General features: G+C 40.9%; 1 long non-coding RNA gene across 1 annotated transcript in view; it reads left to right on the forward strand.

The window, feature by feature from the left end:
- The first annotated feature begins 3,863 nt into the window (after nt 1-3,863).
- LOC146859203 (uncharacterized) overlaps nt 3,864-21,534 on the forward strand; it is a 349,302-nt gene continuing 331,631 nt past the window's right edge. The window contains exon 1 of the long non-coding RNA XR_014980074.1: nt 3,864-4,098. This is a non-coding gene — a long non-coding RNA (uncharacterized LOC146859203). The remainder of the gene's footprint in view (nt 4,099-21,534) is intronic.

Genomic DNA, 21,534 nt, shown 5'->3' on the forward strand with positions numbered 1-21,534 from the left:
CATTATTTGCCTCGCTTTGACACCGTTTTACAAATCTTCAAGAAAATTCCCCAAAAAGTGACAAGCTATGTCAGGTTGTAAATAGAAAGTTTCAGGGTCATCCATCAAACAGAGGCTGAGAAAAAGGGGGTTAAAAAAGTGCATTTCCCATGCAATTTCCCTTAGGGATTTTGAACACGACTACAGCCCGAACTAATGGACGGAATTCCCTCAAGTTAGGCAGAGAGGTAGCTGTTGGTCAAGAAAGAGCACTTTTTGAGATTTGGTGCAAATCTATTCAGTAGTTGCGGAGTTATTAAAGAAAAAAGAAATATAGCTATCTAGGGATGCACCACCAGCAACACTGTGATTGGCAGACCACAATCAATCAATCAATCAATCAATCAATCAAGGGAATTGTAAGCACGCTACTCACCCGTGCGGGTCTCAAGGTGTTGGGGGAGGGGGTAAGCAGCTCCGTTCAGTCGAAGAGCCAGGTCTTGAGCGTCTTCCTGAAGATGTTCAAACTGACTGGGAGGTTGCGGCTGCCATTTTAAGGATCAGGAACGTTCCCGGGTCCTCACAATTGTTCTGCAAAGTGATTCAAGGGTTCAGGGTAGAGGTACCCTGACCTCATAGGTGTGTAAGAGGAGTGTCAAAGGGACCTATGTTGGGCACAAACATTAGTTATATCCATTTGTTTCCCACTTTGGGAATCTGTGGAGTTGCCCCTAGCCTGGCTCAGCGCGGCCCTCCTCTATAAATCCATGATGGATCCGCAAATCGTGATGCACTTAAAAAAAGAAAAACTTTCAAACACCCACACCGGTACTCTCACATCCATTTACTGACCCACCCAAGCAGTCATGCACCCACTCACAGACCTACGCAGATATTCACACACCCACTCACAGACTCACTCAGACACACTCACCCACTCATAGACATAGTTGGACACTGGTATTATTTTACAGCGCGAGCAAGAACCAAATTATCGCTAAGCTGCGTAATGCGGAAATTTTAACATTTTCGCGCTTTCCGCGGAACGCGAAAATGTCAAATTATCGCAATTTCCGCGAACGGAATGAAATTTTAGCCCAGGCCTACATAGCCCCACTCAGACCCTCACAGACCCACTCAGACATTCACACACCCACTCACAGACCTACTCAGGCACTCACACACCCACTCACAGAACCACTCAGACACACACACTCAGATCTACTCAGACAATCATGCACCTACTCACAGACCCACTCAGATACTCATGCACCCACTCACAGATCAACTCAGATACTCTCACACCCATTCACCCCATTCACAGACCCACTCAGACACTCACACACCCACTTAGATACTCACACACCCACTCACAGACCTACTCAGGCACTCACACATCCACTCACAGACCCACTCAGACACACACACACACACACACTCACCGACCCACTCAGATACTCACACACCCAATCACAGATCCATTCACACTCACACACATAGCTGGCAAGGTTGCAGAATGCTATGTGCGACATTTTCATAATTTCAGTGAAATTATGAGTGACATTTCAACGACTAGGAGCGACACTCTCTTGTGCGCAAAATTAACACCCGGTGTCACGGTTTATTGGAAGGCACTTTTACCTGCACTTACGTGGCTATTCTCAGCGCACTGCGCAGAGCCGGCATGGCACAATGATGCTTTAAGTGACACTCTTTTGTGAGCAAAACCAAGCAATAAAGACAAGTGAAACATATAAATATTCGAAATTACACTCCATTGAGCAACGAGAAAGTCTAAGAAGTCACTTAACTAAGTGCGCTAACGGGAGGCAGCTAGAACAGTCATACTACTTCATGCAGTGGAAGGCATGGGGTGTAATGATAATGCAGAAAGTGATGTTATCTGTGTGGTGGGGGGGCGCTAGCGAGCCCGGAGCAAGATGGATGCACCTTAGTGTAGCTCTGCTGGTCGAGCTGTCAATCCGTCAATAATCCGCAACTACTGGCGCCATCCATGGCTAATAACGACGGCTGCCTGTTTATATATTGCTGTGGAATACTCTGCTGTGAAAATTTGTGTATTTCACTGTCTCTACCCCTGGGAACACGACCTTGAGCTGACGGACCGCGCTGCGGGTTAAATGGCGGCTGCCAGATGGGCCTGCTAGCTACTTCATTGGTGGAAGGCTTCTATTCTGACTAGCCGGTGGTGCGCTGTATGCTGCGGTGCTGCCTCCTGACACCTATCTGTGGGATAGTGACTGATTTCAGCTGCTGGTGGTACCCCTGGGCATAGAGTTATCTACTGCGCTGCATTACGTGGCTAATGGCGGCCCTGGTGTTGTGACCTACCTCACCGAGCCGGATGCCGCTGTTGACCGCCTGCTGCCTGGATGGGGAGGTTGCTGCAAGGCCCCTCTGCTTGGCGATGCGTCGATCAGTTATTGTGGAGGGCCAGGTTCTGTGGTGAGGCCCCCGTCTGCAGTCCTGGGTGCTATCGCGGAAGCGGAGGCCTGCGGAGCGGTGAGTTTCCTGCCAGACCTGCGGCGTTCCTGTGGGGCAGGACGCCGGCTGCGGAGTTTTGCCCTCGGTCGGACTGCTCTGGGAGGGCTACGCTGACTTCCGTGGCCAGCTCTCATCACCGGGACTCTTCGCGCTCGCTGGCGGGGTCTTTGTCGGCCCGGGACGAGCCGTGGTGCATCTTGGTCCCGGCTGCGGCCGATCTCAGCGGGATAGCCCTGCTCCTGATGCCTAGAGCGCGCAACTGCTGGGCCGTTTGGGGCGCGTCTGCCTTGTGAAGCGCTGAGAGGCAGTGGGGCTTGGGAGGCCTCCCGGACTTGTCGAGGCCTATGTGAAGACGGGATTGAGTGTATATTGTGCTGGGCCTACACGGGATAAGCACATTGACCAGCACATCACCTGCTTTCCTGACGCCTCTGTAGGGTTGTGTAATATACTGTATATCGCTTGGACTGTGTCTGCGCTCTGTTTCTGCTGCGTGCTCTCTGTGCTGCGTGGGATACCGCCTCATAATCAGTATTATGCGTCTAATGGTGATGTAGGCTGTGTCGTCAACTCGCCCCATATTTACTACATCCCTAGGGTGGAATTGCTCATTTAGGCGCCGGTATTCTGCTGAACATCCTATCTAGTGCACAGGTTGGTCGCAGGTGCAGATTGCTGTATTTCTATAAAACCACGTTCCTCTGCTGACCCTATTCCAGTATTAATATGGGGCGCACAGACAAACAGCAAAGTAAGCTTCAGTATATGGCTAAAACGAGTATTAAAGCCTCTACGCCTGCCGCCCTTGAATCGGAACCAGACCTGGAGCAGGGCCCGACTGCACGGCTGGAGCGCATGATGCTCAATATGCAACAAAGCCTCCAAACCATAGATGCTAAAATTGATGGATTCAATCTCCGCATGGACAATATGGCCTCGAAGCTAGACAAGCACGGTGCACAAATTGCAGAGGCGGAGGCCCGCATCTCGGCAACGGAGGATCGGATGGAGGTGGTAGGAACCTCATGTGCCACTATGGAGAAAGTAATTGAAGTCATTAAGGCCAAAAACAAGGACATAGAAGCTTGTTCCCGAAGAAATAACCTGCGCATTATTGGGGTGGCCAAAACTACCAACACTGGGCCCATGGAGACATATATTGAACAATGCTCACGACGCTGCTGGGAGCTGAACACTTTTCCAAAGTGTTTATCGTCGAGCGGGCTCACCGGTCTCTGACCCCTGAGCCTATTCCGGGAGCCCCACCGCGACCAATTATTGCCAGACTCCTTAACTAAAGGGATAGGGATATGGCTCTCCGTCTGGCCAGGGAGAAGGGGAGGCTCGACTATCAAGGGATGAAAATAGAACTGTTCCCTGACTTCACTGTCGCAGTACAACAGGCTCGTCGAGCCTTTCATCCTGTGAAGAAGAAGCTGCAGTCTCTTCAAATTTCCTATGCTATGCTCTATCCGGCTTGCCTGCGAATACAACATGACGGGAAGGCACGTATCTTTATGACCCCAAAGGAGGCATAACAATACACTCGACGGCTGGAGCGGCAGGAGACATTACGTGGGAAGAGTGGATATTCTGACTCTGAAGACTGAGCACGTGAGACTAGTCTAACTCTGTTTATTATTGTTATTTTGCCTAGTACTCTCATGGCTTTTTCTGTGTAGTTTTTCCCCTTGCGGATTGATATAGGGCTATCGAGTGTGCTGACATGAGTGACATTTCTGCTTCATGTGTACCATGATTTGTAAGTGCCGTTAAAGGACGCCGGCACGGCCGCATGTTTCGAATTGTTTTATATGCCTAATGGATCTCTGACATATTATCGACAGACACATTATCGAACTACACAAATATCGCATCAAATATATCGACATCAAAAATATCGACATTGTATACTTATTTAACAAGCATTGGCATAGCCAATAGGTCTCGCCTTTGGGACCTTATAAGTGTTTAGTCATGCAACAGTTGCATAACTAAATACTTATAAGGTCCCAAAAGCTAGACCTATTGGCTATGCCCCGCGAAAGTGAAAATGATCGCAATCAAACATCAAAGCAGCCGTGCGGATGCGAAAGTGAAAGTAATCGCGGTCAAGCGCACGCGCCCGCGCACATGCACTGTAGCTCTAGGCTGGCCTGGTGGCACTTTTTGGAGCACTCTCAATAAGTCTCGCCTGACCAGCGCATGCGCTGGGTCAGGCCAGACCTAAAAAGGGGGTTTCCCAAAAGCTTTACCTTTTCTGACCACCAGAGGTTTCAGCCATAGTTGGCCAACTTTTACACGCTCAACCTCCAGCCCTTTTCAGGACATGAGCATTTGCCCCGGTGTGCAGCGTAGACCATCAGCTGATCCGTGAAAACGAATCCAGCATGGGGCACTGACATGTGAGGCTGAGATGCCTGACTCTGCCTCACAGAATTATTTTTGCCCTGTCGGGTTCATCTTCCAGTCATTGCCAACACAGTTACCTCTACCTCTGCACCTTTGAACATTTGTGACAGGTTGAGAGCAGTTTAAGCATGCTTTAGGGTGGGGTGTATCTGTGTGTGTGTGTGTGTGTGTGTGTGTGTGTGTGTGTGTGTGTGTGTGTGTGTGTGTGTGTGTGTGTCTGTGCGTGAGAGAAGGTTTGCACTAATTTACCAGTACTCTGCATGTTTAGTGTGCGAAGGAAAGTTTGGGGACTGCCAGGAGCTCAGTATCTATTCAGTGTGTGCAGGCAAAGGATGCACTGCTACTCCAAGTCAATGTATGAGTGGCATAGCTGGTCCAGGTGTATTACATTCTTGAATTTGTCGAACTATTTGTCCAATTATAAAAACAGGGCAACAAGTCCAGAGTGCAAAGAAACGTGAGAGCTCTGGCCTGTGCTTTACCCGAGTATGCGTGAGGGTGGTGGGCAGCATGTGCTGCTGTTGCTGCCTGCACCCGTTCAGTGTGTGGGGAGCTTGCAATTCTCCTGTATGCCCCTTTAAAACACAAAGTGAGAAGGAAACTTGACCCAGCAAAAGTGGCGGCTGGCATCTAAGGGGAGGAGAGGAGGGCATGCGCACAAACAAAATTAAACATTAAAAACTTACCTCACAAGTCCTCTGCTCTGGACCTCTTCTAACGACTGCAGTGCGGGCACCAGCAAACTCCCCCGCCAATCCTGGTGCTGCTCACATGCAGCATGAAAGCAGCGCCCTGGTTGGTGGGAGCGACGTATCTCGGTGCTCTGCAGCACCAGGGCTTGAGGCGGGGGTACACGCAGGTACACACCATCCCCCCCACTCTTTTCACAGGGAGGACGCTGTCCCCCCTGCTAAAAACTTGGGCCCCAGAGAAATATGCTTAACTTGTCCCGGTGTTTACAGACACCGGGACACGTTCAGCAGCACCTGCACGTTTCCTGCTTTCCATTCCCAGCAGCAACGTGCAGGCAGCGAGGGAGCAATTTTTCACCTCCTGCTGGGCCGAAGTTAAGGGGACATCCTGCCTCCTTTTGTATATGCTGATTGGGGGATGCCTGGAACCTTACATTTAAATGTAAATGCCAAAAAGGGAAATAAAGGCACACAACTTGCCTTCTCTTCACAGGTACTCAAGAGAGGCATGCTTTTGCCTTTGTTCTGTCCCTGTATATAAATGCAGACACTATAGGACTGTCAGATGGGTTAGTCTGTCCCAGTCTTTACACAAATAATTTAAATAGCACTATTTTATTTATTTGATAGTGCTACGTCGTAGCGTCATGAGGTCATTTGCATATTGTCTTACTTGGTCGGTCCCCCCACTTATTTTTTTGGGACTTGTGCCCTGCGCAGCACGCAGGAGACCTGCACTTGTTCTCAACCCAGCTGCCTTAAGCCAGCTGGGTTGTGAGGCTTAAAGTGTGCATATTTGGCTGGCCGTCGCAAGAGGGCCGGCCAAAGAGACATGAGCACTTTAAACAGTGCACAGGCAGCCCTCTTCCCACCACTCCTCCCTGCTGCCGCTCAGCAGGCCCTGCCCCGTCCTGACACTGCAACGCTCCTCCACTCAAACGGAGGAGCCGCCCCTGCCCTGCGATATATTTGTTCTTTGTGTATGTCAAGGACCTCTATATCTGTGAAAGAATGCTTCACCTCTGCCCAAACTATGCCGCTCTCTCTCACGCTTCTTCATCCTTCACATTGCTAAGCGCTGCATCCCATAACACGTTACCTGCACCTCGGTGGTCATCACACACGATATGGAAACACTTCCTACATAGGATCAAATCAGGAACTACACACCTTACACAGCGTAGCATGCCATCCATGAAGGCAAGCGCTTCAACGCCCACATATATAATAATGTTGCATAACAATACACCTGTACCCTGGTCTACGAGCTATAGAAGCTTGCACTGCTGCTGCCTGGGCTCTACCTATGGTTCTGTGCGCTTGAGGGAAGCTTGCACTGCTGCTGCCTGGGCTCTACCTATGGTTCTGTGTGCTTGAGGGAAGCTTGCACTGCTGCTGCCTGGGCTCTACCTACGGTTATGTACACTTGAGGGAAGCTTGCACTGCTTCTGCCTGGGCTCTATCTATGGTTCTGTGCGCTTGAGGGCAGCTTGCACTGCTTCTGCCTGGGCTCTACCTATGGTTCTGTGCGCTTGAGGGAAGCTTGCAATCCTGCCGACTGGGCTCTACCCATGGTGCTGTGCGCTTGAGAGAAGCTTGCACTGCTGCTGCCTGGGCTCTACCTATGGTTCTGTGCGCTTGAGGGAAGCTTGCGCTGCTGCTGCCTGGGCTCTACCTATGGTTCTGTGTGCTTGAGGGAAGCTTGCACTGCTGCTGCCTGGGCTCTACCTATGGTTCTGTACGCTTGAGGGAAGCTTGCACTGCTTCTGCCTGGGCTCTACCTATGGTTCTGTGCGCTTGAGGGAAGCTTGCACTGCTGCTGCCTGGGCTCTTCCTATGGTTCTGTGCGCTTGAGGGAAGCTTGCAATCCTGCCGCCTGGGCTCTACCTATGGTTCTGTGCGCTTGAGAGAAGCTTGCACTGCTGCCGCCTGGGCTCTACCTATGGTTCTGTGCGCTTGAGGGAAGCTTGCACTGCTTCTGCCTTGGCTCTACCTATGGTTCTGTGCGCTTGAGGGAAGCTTGCACTGCTGCCGCCTGGGCTCTACCTATGGTTCTGTGCGCTTGAGGGAAGCTTGCATTGCTGCTGCCTAGGCTCTACCTATGGTTCTGTGCGCTTAAGAGAAGCTTGCACTGCTGCTGCCTGGGCTCTACCTATAGTTCTGTGTGCTTGAGGGAAGCTTGCAATCCTGCCGCCCTGCACCGCCTCTGTGTGAACACAAGAATGACACAATCTCCCAGAACCCCCTCCCTTCCTAAAAAACACCGCATCACCATATGTGTGAGGCTCCTGTTTTCAGTGAATGTTGAATAACAACATGCCCGATATTTGCTTAGACAACCTCCCCGCGGAGGGCGTTCTTTTCAAAGCAGCTGCTCCGTGATGTCGCCATTTGTTCCGCGCGCTTTTTAATAATCTTTTCCTGTTGTTAAAATGTCACTTAATGAGCGCTTTATCTTCTGAGGCAGAGGGAAAGGTGAGCTTCCTTTGTGATGCGACGCTGGCAGGCCCCCCTCCACACTGCCTCCATCCAGCCACCTCTCATACACCACCCGAGCCCAACCCCCTCTCCCCACCCCCCACCCCTCGTCCGGCTCATTGATTCCTTCCGAGGGCCGCATACAGCGCCACCTTCAAAGGCAGCGGGCCTCTCTGCTCTTCCCGGGCTAAAATGGGAATCAAACGCTTCTGAGAAAAAGCAAAATGTGAGCGCAAAGGGGGGTGAGCAGGGAAAGGTATTAGAAGAGGTGAGAGAAGGAGGAAGGAGAGGATAAACGAGGGGGAGACGCGAGAAACGGAGCGAAAGAGAGTAAGGGAGAGAAACAGGAGGTATGGGGTGGTAGAAAGAGAGAGGGGGTGATAAAAGAACAGGCGCCAGGTATGTGGGAGGCGAGAGAAGAGGCGCGAGGGAGAGAAAGGAGCAGTGAGAGGTTAAATAAATGGCTTAAGGCGAAGTGATGGGAAGAGGGAGGGAGAGAACGCAGGAAATTAGGTGAGAGAAATAGTGGTGGAAGAAAGGAGGAATTACAAAGGAAAAAAACGAGGGTAAGCTAAGGTAAGACTGGTAGACGTTTGGGGAAAGGAGGGCCTATGGGAGGAAATGTAGGAGGGTATGACAAGAGGGAGAGAACGCGGGAAGCATTGGGGGAAAAGAAAGACGTGGAAGGAGGTTAAGCAATGGGGAGAGAAGGCGGGAATGTAATCTAGGGAGCAGGTGTACAAGGGATGGAGAGGCGTGGAAGGGCAAATAGGGCTAGGGTGAAGAGGGGACAGGTAGGAGATGAGGTGAGGGGAAAAGAAGGAGAGCAGGAGACGGAGAGAACGAAAATAAACAAGGTGCAGACATACATGGATAGGAGAAGAAGATGAAAGAGGATCAAAGGGAGGGAGACGCTTAACAACATGGAGACAAGTTGAAGACCACCAGAGAGAGCGGAAAGAGATGTTCCGTTATGAAAAAGGAGAAGCGGAAGGGAGAGGAAATGCAAAGAACAGACGGACAGAAAAAGTGACGAAGAAAGAAGAGAGAAAGGTAGGGGAGGAAAGAAGGAAGAGAAAATAGGCGTGAATGGGCACCTAGCTGAGAATGCAGTTAGACGAATGGGTGAAGGAGGGAGAACGGGGAGGACAAGGTCTGAGGGGCAAAGGGTGTGTGTGAGGAATGAACATTTAGGTTGAAGCAAGCATTGGCATTGTTAATAGGTCTCGCCCCATTAGAAAAAGAAATTAAATGTTTATTGCCAATGCTAAACAGCATTGGCAACAAAAAAAATTGTTGCAGTGCATTTTGTAATAATGTATACACATGCATACATCATTACGCAGCAGCCATTTTCTTTAAACTTACCGCTTCAAGCTGGCGCATGCCAATCTTGCAGTTGTAAAATACAAAAAAATAAAAGGTACAAAAAGAACAGCCTTTAGAGAAATAAATGTTTTAATAGTAAAATGCGATTGCAGGCCCTCATAATATTACACTCTAAAAAATACATGGGACTTGGAGGGGCGAAGGAACAAGGAAGAATGGGGGTGTGAGTTGGGTTAGAAAGTCAGTGCCCTTGACAGACGGTGATGAGAGTGAAGGGGTTAGCAGAGCAATAGAGGAGCCTGTTGAGGTGGGGTGGTTAATAAAAAAAAAACAGTGAAGGGTAGCAGCAGAGGAGATGGTGGCAAAAGAAACAAGCATTGGCCGCGCGGCCGTGAAAGTAACGGCCGCGCGGCCGTGAAAGCGAAAGTAATACGATCGCGATCAAAGCGAAAGTGATCGCGATCGCTAGGACGGGACGGCATGCGAGTGATGCGCGCGCATCAGTGATTGCCGGCTGCGCGCGTGCACGCTCGCGTGCACTCAAGCTTTAGGCCACAGGCAGCACTTGAAAATTCCCAGATACAAAATGTCTCTCCGAGCCAGCGCAAGCGCTGGGGCTCAGCGAGACCTAAAAAACGACACTAATATCGACACTACTATATCGCAATACAATTATATCGATCACACAAAAATCGCACACATAAATATCGCAATACTAAATATCGACATGAGTAAATAAATATGACACATGTCACAAATATCGATAACCAAAATATAGACATCAATAATATCGTTTTTTTTAAAATATATCGACAATTTTAATACTAATAAAACCAATACTTTAAACAACATAAAGACAATATTTTCCCAAAACATACATTTTTCAAATGAGATTCTACTTAAACATAAACATAACATTTATAGCGATCTCAATATTTAACAACATAATAAAAAAACACTGAAATAATTATCACATTGGCATTTCGAACACATTTTTAAAAAATCACTACACATTATAAACAATCTTTTTATATATAATGATTTAAAATTCTCCTCCTTTAAAACTAAATATACTCTTACTTAGCATTTTCCATAAAAGGAACCAATTAACTTAAAAAAATTCAAACCATCCAATAGAAAGGCCACATACAGAAAAACCAATAACATTCAAGAAACAATTTAAAACCACTATATAAACCAATCAAAACAAGTCTTCTACTGTGCCTTAAACCAAAGCATTGAACGAAGAAGAAACTCTGCTAAACAGAAGAACTCTACATCCTACTACTATTCTAAAAACGTAAGTAAATATTCTTTTCTAACTAAACTGCCAAATTAAACTAAAACACTAATGTATCTTTACTCAAATAAATAACTAACTTATATATTCCATCTCTTTATGTTTCCACTACAGATATTACTCCAAACAGCTAAAGAAAATATTGAAGATTGCCAGAAAAGACTCACTAAAAAGTAAGTATAGTATCAAAATACTTTATAAAATATTAATTAAATCCTACTCAAACCCCAAAACATCCTAAACCCCTAAACAAATCCATGTTCTCTTTTTTAAGTTTAAAAAAACCTGTATAAATTAACACCTATAGTCTATACCACTGGGCATGAGGGAAGACTCTGTTTGCTTAGGGAGAGGTTGGGCTACTCCATCTTATTTATTAGGGAGGAGGGGCACATAGTAAGAGGGGTAGGGGACCGGGGTACATTGACATGTGGTGGGGGAGGGGGGGGTAGAGAACTGGGTGGGAAGGTTGTTCCTTCTCCTGAATAATTGGTCTTGATGATAAATGTGTGGTACTTCCGGGACAGGTGAAGGCAGGGGAATGTTTTTTGAGTTGTTGATTTGTAAAACAATAAAATACGTTTGAACAAAAAAAATATAGTCTATACCAAACAGCAATACTACCCCACTTAAAAAACTAAACCAACCAAAACAATATATCTTCTTTAACTTTCAGAGACTACATCAACTAAACAGCATTTTGTCTACAAACAACATCTTCATTCAAATACAACCAAAAACACTTGGTAAGTATATATAAAAAAAATGCTTTTTTGCTATTTTCATTTAAATATATAAAGTACTATTACATATATTTTCATATACATTTTTTCCAGATTTCTAACACATCACGATGACAGAAGAAGCCCAATTTATAACTTCGCAGAAAGGAAAATTCCTATTGTGTTACATGGGTTACACATACACCCAAGAAAAGCAGACGGACCGAAAAGTGAACTGGAAGTGTACTAAATATTATTCTAACAAATGCTACGGACGAGCAACAACAAGAGAAACAACTGTACTATATACAAGAGAGCATAACCATCCACCCAATCTCTCTGAAATAGAAGTCAGATCAACCCTTGAAAATATCAAAGAATTAAGCACTGGTTCACAAACTGCTACAAGTGTAATCCTAAAAGAACTATTACCTAGAGTGCCCAAAGAAGCAAGAGGCCAATTACCATCAATTGCTTCTATAAAAAGAACTATTGCTAGGACCAAAAAAGCAACCACAACAACTATACCATCCCCTAAAACTTTTCAAGAGATCATCATTCCACCAGAATTAACTATCACCCACAATAATGAACCTTTTATTTTTTTTGATAACAAAAGCACAGAAAAAAGAATCATAATGTTTGCTACTGCAAACAATATAACTAAACTGCAACAATGCCAAACATGGATGATGGATGGCACCTTTACAATATGCCCAAAACCATTCTACCAGCTTTACACAATACACGGTCAATATCACAACACTTCCATACCTTTAATTTATGCACTATTACCTAACAAACAAAACACAACATATAATGAAATGCTAGGAAAACTAAAACAAGAATCAAATGATTTTTACCCTCAAAGAATTATCATAGACTTTGAGCAAGCCAAGATAAATTGCATTCTAAAACTGTACCCCCATACAGCTATCCAAGGATGTTACTTCCATCTAAACCAATGTATATGGAGACATTTACAAAAATCTTCACTAAGTGTAGAATATGCCACTAACATAAGTTTTGCACATCAAATAAAACTTCTAACAGCCCTAGCTTATGTACCAACCACAGATGTTGCAGAACATTACAATCTTTTATTAGAAAGTCCATTCTACAAACAAAATGAAGTAAAGTTATCTCCCCTCTTAGATTATTTTGAGGATACCTGGGTGGGGAGACTACACAGATCAGACCATAGACGTCAGCCCAAGTTCCAAATACCTTGGTGGAATGTATATGTAAGTACACTCAACCAACAAGCCAAAACTAACAACGCCGTCGAGGGCTGGCATAATGCATTCCTAACTTCTACTGGGAGAACAACTCCAACACTACAAAAACTACTAATTGCCATACAAAAGGAACAAAGTTTCCAAGAATTAAGAATGCAACAATCTGTCCTACAATTAAAACCAAAACAATCTAGACAAACTACTCAAATGTATAATTACCTACAACAACAGGTACAGCTATACCCATCCACAAGAGGACTTGAGTACTTAAATATAATAGCTCAAACTCTCTTCTAAACCCTTTCCTAAATATTAACCCACAATTCTACTAAAACAACTATCACAACATAAACAAACCACTTTATTATATCACATATTTAATTATGTGGTCTAAAATATATAAATCAATTATATCGACATATATTTAGACAACATATTTAAACAAACCAAGTACACAACAACAATATTAAATATATAAGGTTTGGCCACCAACAATTAAAATATTTAAATGAACTTACCTGTGTAGTTGCTCCAATGGGATAATAACATTCCTTCCAAATAAATCCAGGTAGTTCAAAATCCATAGGTATCAAAAAAAATTCCAAATAAAATGTAAAAATACAACTGTTTATCGAAAACAACGTCTACGCAAAAAAAGACTATCCATTAACCATAAAAATCCCGAAAAATATTAAAAAGGTAAATAACCGCTCCTGGAAACCCGAACAATAAAGGAAGTGTAAAATAAAGATTAGTAAACACAACTAATACACACTTCCTTTAAAAAAAATAAGGTGTTTGAAACCGACGAAAATATCTTCTCCGTAAAACCTACAAAAGAGAAACAAACATTCCCACCCACACACAAACACACATAAGGCACCTAAAAACATCACTACAAATGTAATTCAAACACTATAAAACTTTAACACACCGAAATAACAAAACACTAACAAAGCCACAAACACGGAACACAACGTAAATTATAAAACCGTATACAAACTATTACTAACACCCTAACTTCTAAAACATCAATCCATACACACTTATTACAACATTACTACTTCCACAAAACACTTAAAACTATTTAATAATAAAGAAAATAACTCTTACCTTCTCAAACGCGAAACAGCTCCCGACCGCGACCTGGATTCGACCAAAATAACCCAAAACAACAGCGAGCGGTTACAAAATAAAAGACCCAAACAAACATAACAACTAAAAAAATACCAATAAATGCCCTAACTATTTATTTAACATTACACATTACTTTAAAAATTAGTAAAACGTTAGAATAAAATACTCAAAAAGAATACCTATTTTTTTTATCTATGTGAAAATTATTTAAAGTATTAAAATAAATATAATAAATAAAATATTTGTATTAATATATCAATAAAACTGTATATATTACCAAAATAAATAGATGAACATGATATAATTAATATAGTGTATCTACAACATACCAAAAAAAAATAAAAAAATACATATTCTAAAATGTAAACAATTTCAATTTTAATTATGTAATATAAATATGAATAATTAAAATATATTAATCATATATTTCAAAACATACAATTTCTTATAAATTCAAATAAAGTCTAAAAATGTTGAGAGTACACAATATAAATGTATAAATATTAAACAGCTATAAAAATCAGATTTTTTTATTTTTAATTATTTTGTGTGTTCATATATTCATGTCCAAAATATACATTAAACAAATATATATCCATTATAACAAAATTATGACTATAATACAAATGTTAAACATTAATAATTTTATTACATGTTTATTTCAATGATTTAATTATTAGAATATGCGTAATAATCAACAATATTTTCTCTCTAATGAATATACATTCAAACAACTATAAAACAAATCTTATTTTCCTTTCTACTATTTTATAAAAAAAAATGGAATTTGCATTCTGATATAACTTCTATCTTTTATCCAACCAAAACTAAAATCTACAGATTTTTTGTAAATTAAAAAAAATTAATTTAACTGTTCCTATTCAACTCTATATTTAATTCTAATATTTGCTATTTACCAAACTAAATTAACATACTACTCCCACTACAGACTGAACTTAATTAATTTACTATTCTCACTCCAACCTATATTAAATTATAGTAGGTGCTGGACACTGAACTAAATTAATTTACTATTCCCACTCCAGTCTATATTTAATTAGGGTAGATGCTGGACACTGAACTTAATTAATTTACTATTCCCACTCTAGTCTATATTTAATTAAGATAAGTGCTGGACACTGAACATAATTAATTTACTATTCTCACTCCAACCTATATTAAATTAGAGTAGGTGCTGGACACTGAACTTAATTAATTTACTATTCCCACTCCACTCTATATTTAATTAAGATAACTGCTGGATACTGAACTTAATTAATTTACTATTCTCACTCCAATCTATATTTAATTAGGGTAGATGCTGGACACTGAACTTAATTAATTTACTATTCCCACTCCACTCTATATTTAATTAAGATAACTGCTGGACACTGAACTTAATTAATTTACTATTCTCACTCCAATCTATATTTAATTAGGGTAGATGCTGGACACTGAACTAAAATAATTTACTATTCCCACTCCAGTCTATATTAAATTAAGATAAGTGCTGGACACTGAACTTAATAAATTTACTATTCTCACTCCAACCTATATTTAATTAGAGTATGTGCTGGACACTGAACTGAATTAATTTACTATTCCCACTCCAGTCTATATTTAATTAAGATAAGGGCTGGACACTGAACTTAATTAATGTACTATTCTCACTCCAACCTATATTACATTAGAGTAGGTGCTGGACACTGAACTTAATTAATTAACTATTCCCACTCCAGTCTATATTACATTAGAGTAGGTGCTGGACACTGAACTTAATTAATTAACTATTCCCACTCCAGTCTATATTTAATTAAGATAAGTGCTGGACACTGAACTTAATTAATTTACTATTCTCACTCCAACCTATATTTAATTAGAGTATGTGCTGGACACTGAACAGAATTAATTTACTATTCCCACTCCAGTCTATATTTAATTAAGATAAGTGCTGGACACTGAACTTAATTAATTTACTATTCTCACTCCAACCTATATTTTATTAGAGTATGTGCTGGACACAGAACTTAATTCATTTACTATTCCCACTCCAATCTATATTTAATTAAGATAAGTGCTGGACACTGAACTTAATTAATTTACTATTCTCACTCCAATCTATATTTAATTAGGGTAGATGCTGGACACTGAACTTAATTAATTTACTATTCCCACTCTAGTCTATATTTAATTAAGATAAGTGCTGGACACTGAACATAATTAATTTACTATTCTCACTCCAACCTATATTAAATTAGAGTAGGTGCTGGACACTGAACTTAATTAATTTACTATTCCCACTCCACTCTATATTTAATTAAGATAACTGCTGGACACTGAACTTAATTTATTTACTATTCTCACTCCAACCTATATTAAATTAGGGTAGGTGCTGGACACTGAACTAAATTAATTTACTATTCCCACTCCAGTCTATATTAAATTAAAATACGTGCTGGACACTGAACTTAATTAATTTCCTATTCTCACTCCAACCTATATTTAATTATAGTATGTGCTGGACACTGAACTGAATTAATTTACTATTCCCACTCCAATCTATATTTAATTAAGATAAGTGCTGCACACTGAACATAATTAATTTACTATTCTCACTCCAACCTATATTAAATTAGAGTAGGTGCTGGACACTGAACTTAATTAATTTACTATTCCCACTCCACTCTATATTTAATTAAGATAACTGCGGGACACTGAACTTAATTAATTTACTATTCTCACTCCAATCTATATTTAATTAGGGTAGATGCTGGACACTGAACTGAATTAATTTACTATTCCCACTCCACTCTATATTTAATTAAGATAACTGCTGGACACTGAACTTAATTAATTTACTATTCTCACTCCAATCTATATTTAATTAGAGTAGATGCTGGACACTGAACTTAATTAATTTACTATTCCCACTCTAGTCTATATTTAATTAAGATAAGTGCTGGACACTGAACATAATTAATTTACTATTCTCACTCCAACCTATATTAAATTAGAGTAGGTGCTGGACACTGAACTTAATTAATTTAATATTCCCACTCCAGTCTATATTTAATTAAGATAACTGCTGGACACTGAACGTAATTAATTTCTATTCTCACTCCAACCTATATTAAATTAGGGTAGGTGCTGGACACTGAACTAAAATAATTTACTATTCCCACTCCAGTCTATATTAAATTAAGATAAGTGCTGGACACTGAACTTAATAAATTTACTATTCTCACTCCAACCTATATTTAATTAGAGTATGTGCTGGACACTGAACTGAATTAATTTACTATTCCCACTCCAGTCTATATTTAATTAAGATAAGGGCTGGACACTGAACTTAATTAATTTACTATTCTCACTCCAACCTATATTACATTAGAGTAGGTGCTGGACACTGAACTTAATTAATTAACTATTCCCACTCCAGTCTATATTACATTAGAGTAGGTGCTGGACACTGAACTTAATTAATTAACTATTCCCACTCCAGTCTATATTTAATTAAGATAAGTGCTGGACACTGAACTTAATTAATTTACTATTCTCACTCCAACCTATATTTAATTAGAGTATGTGCTGGACACTGAACAGAATTAATTTACTATTCCCACTCCAGTCTATATTTAATTAAGATAAGTGCTGGACACTGAACTTAATTAATTTACTATTCTCACTCCAACCTATATTTTATTAGAGTATGTGCTGGACACAGAACTTAATTCATTTACTATTCCCACTCCAATCTATATTTAATTAAGATAAGTGCTGGACACTGAACTTAATTAATTTACTATTCTCACTCCAATCTATATTTAATTAGGGTAGATGCTGGACACTGAACTTAATTAATTTACTATTCCCACTCTAGTCTATATTTAATTAAGATAAGTGCTGGACACTGAACATAATTAATTTACTATTCTCACTCCAACCTATATTAAATTAGAGTAGGTGCTGGACACTGAACTTAATTAATTTACTATTCCCACTCCACTCTATATTTAATTAAGATAACTGCTGGACACTGAACTTAATTTATTTACTATTCTCACTCCAACCTATATTAAATTAGGGTAGGTGCTGGACACTGAACTAAATTAATTTACTATTCCCACTCCAGTCTATATTAAATTAAAATACGTGCTGGACACTGAACTTAATTAATTTCCTATTCTCACTCCAACCTATATTTAATTATAGTATGTGCTGGACACTGAACTGAATTAATTTACTATTCCCACTCCAATCTATATTTAATTAAGATAAGTGCTGGACACTGAACTTAATTAATTTACTATTCTCACTCCAAACTATATTAAATTACAGTAGGTGCTGGACAATGAACTTAATTAATTTACTATTCCCACTCCAGTCTATATTTAATTAAGATAAGTGCTGGACACTGAACTTAATTAATTTACTATTCTGACTGAAATGTATATTTAATTATGGGATTTGTAAAATTCTAAATTATATTTAAATTTTCTAAATAATAATTTTTTTAAATTAAAAAATATATAAACATTTTAAATTAACTTCCCACCCTTATCCCCTATAACCCAACATTCCGCTCCTAAAATTATTTGTAAAATTCTAAATTTAATTTACAATTTCTAAATAATTTTTATAAAAAATTAACAAATATATAAACATTTTTAAAACACTTCCCACCCTTATCCCCTATCAACCAACATCCCGCTCCTAAAATTATTTGTAAATTTCGAAATTTAATTTACAATTTCTAAATAAATTTTTACAAAAATTAAACAATATATAAACATTTTTAAAACACTTCCCACCCTTATCCCCTATAAACCAACATCCCGCTCCTAAAAATATTAGTAAAATTCGAAATTTAATTAACAATTTCTAAATAAATTTTTTTAAAAATTTAAACTATATATAAACATTTTTAAAACACTTCCCACCCTTATCCCCTATAAACCAACATCCCGCTCCTAAAAATATTTGTAAAATTCGAAATTTAATTTACAATTTCTAAATAATTTTAATACAAAATTAACAAATATATAAACATTTTTTAAACACTTCCCACCCTTATCCCCTATGAACCAACATCCCGCTCCTAAAATTATTTGTAAAATTCTAAATTTCATTTACAATTTCTAAATAAATTTTTAAATTTTTTTAACAATATATAAACATTTTTAAAACACTTCCCACCCTTATCCCCTATAAACCAACATCCCGCTCCTAAAATTTTTTGTACAATTCTAAATTTAATTTACAATTTCTAAATATTTGTTTTTTTAATTAACAAATATATAAACAGTTTTTAAAACACTTCCCACCCTTATCCCCTATAAACCAACATCCCGCTCCTAAAATTAAATATACATTTCACATTTTAAATAAAATTTACTAATTAAATTTTACAATATATTAAAAAAATTAATTAACTTTTTTAAAACACTCCCCACCCTTATCCCCTATAACCCAACATCCCGCCCCTAAAACAATATAAATATTTCTCATATTATATACATTTTAACTATTTATACAAACAACTTCAAAATATTTACTAAACATACAATGACGATATTTTCACATGTCGATATTATTACTAACGATATTACTTACATCGACATATAAGTAAAAAAAAAAACGATATTTTTCACATCGACATTATCTATTTCGATATTTTGTACATTCGATATTTTTGACTCGATATTTCTGTCCCTCGATATTAAAAAGTCGATATATAGACTGCTCACCATGCCTAATGATAACGCCAGGTAGCTCAAGAAAACATTTTGCATTTTGCGCCTGACCATGAATTGATTTGCCAATTTTCTTCTAGCTCGACCCATTCCGCCTGTGCGTAAAGTTTTGGGTTTATGTTGGTGCCACGTCAGCGCCCCTATTGGGTTACTGTATTTCTTTGCTCCTAATCTACTATGCACTGTGAAACTGCAATTGTTATGTTTCCGTTCTGTTCATACAGGGAAATATGTGCGGCAATGTTCTTTTGCGGCTGTGGGGGGGGGGTGGTTGGGGACGTATGGTTCAGTGTATTGGCATTGTGCAGATTCTATTTTTGAGTGCTGAGCTGTGTAACGAATGTGGATGTTGTCCTGTTGCAATCTTATGTCCAGGATTATGTTGCCATGGTAGTTAGAAACCGATCAAATCTCACTTGAATGAGCTGGAATGTCAGGTGGCTTAATAATGCCATGAAGGTGCGGCAGGTGCTAACCTATCTGGACAGGCATAATGTGAAGGTCGCACTGCTGCAGGAGACACATCTCACGCAGCGGTCCGCCTTGAGTGTTGCCACAAGGTGGGCCGGGGTGAAACTGGCTGCATCTTACTCCTCGTACGCTCGGGGGGTTATGATATTGGTTAAAAAAATTGTTCCCTTTACGCCTGTCCAGGTTGACACAGATACTGAGGGCAGGTATATAATAGTTCAGGGTAAGCTCTACAATACACCTTTAACTATTGTTAATATATATGGCCCAAACACGGACGATCCCGTCTTTTTTTGATACTCTGTGGAGTAAACTCTACAACATCTCCTCTGAGACTATTATTTGTGGCGGTGACTTTAATGTGGTACTTGACCCCGCGCTGGACAGAAGAACGACAGTAGTTTGCCCCCCCCCCCCGAAGGGCCACCGGTGTAGTGCATGAGGGAATGCGATCGTTGGGGCTTGCTGATATCATGGAGGGGACGTGTCATTCGTATGCGTGGCAATCTTGGTCTAGTATTGATTATTGGCTGGGAACACCAAATGTTTGTAATTGGGTTACACAGTTAAGGCATTTACCTAGAACTTTGTCCGATCATTCCCCAGTGGCTTTGGATATGGCTCTGCCCTCCCATGTCCCGCCCCCCTTCCAGTGGCGCTTGTAGTCCTCTTCCCTCCTTGATCCGGTGTTTGCAGAAGGGATCCGTAAGGCTATAGCGGATTACTTCTTGAAAAATACAGGGTCGGTTCCAACTATGGAAGCATTGTGGGAAGCCTTTAAGGTGACCATTCGGGGGGAATGAATAGGCCTCGAGGCTGGGGTCTTGAAATCTCTCTGTCGCACCATGGCGGTGCTGGAGAGGGAGTTGGGGGACCTTGAAAATCAATATAGCGTCCGGCCCAGCCCAACCATCTTAGCGCAAATAAAGGAGAAAAATTTAGTATATAATGAAACAGCCGAGCAAGAGGTTAAGCATCTCTCTAGGCGGAATAAGGCGCGATATTATGGTGAGGGTGGCCGGCCGGGGAGGACGCTTGCTGCCCGCATCCTAGACCCACACCTTAGGGCGCCGGTAGTTCAGGCAATTAGGGTTGATGAAGACATACATTACGACGCTGACAGTATTTTGCAGGCGTTCTCTGATTATTACACTGCAATGTATTCCCACCGATCCACGGCTAGCACCGATGAGCTAGAACAATATCTGGATGATATCTCATTGGTGTGGCTATCACGGAGGCAACAAGAATTTCTGATGCACCGACTAACACTGGGGGAAATACAGGATGCTATTTCGGCTCTGCCTAGCGGGAGGGCTGCGGGCACTTATGGGAGGCGCTAGTGGTCACCCTTTCGAAACCTGATAAGCCACCCGATAAGTGCGACTCAGATCGCTCGTTGTCTCTTATAAACACTGACGTTAAAATTCTGGCGAAGGTTTTGGCCACGAGGCTCCAACTCCTCCTTCTGGTTATGGTGCTTCCAGACCAGTCGGGGTTCATTCTCACTCGTTCCAC

This window comes from Triturus cristatus, chromosome 3_2 (genome assembly GCF_964204655.1).
Source record: "Triturus cristatus chromosome 3_2, aTriCri1.1, whole genome shotgun sequence".
Taxonomy (NCBI): Eukaryota; Metazoa; Chordata; class Amphibia; order Caudata; family Salamandridae; genus Triturus; species Triturus cristatus.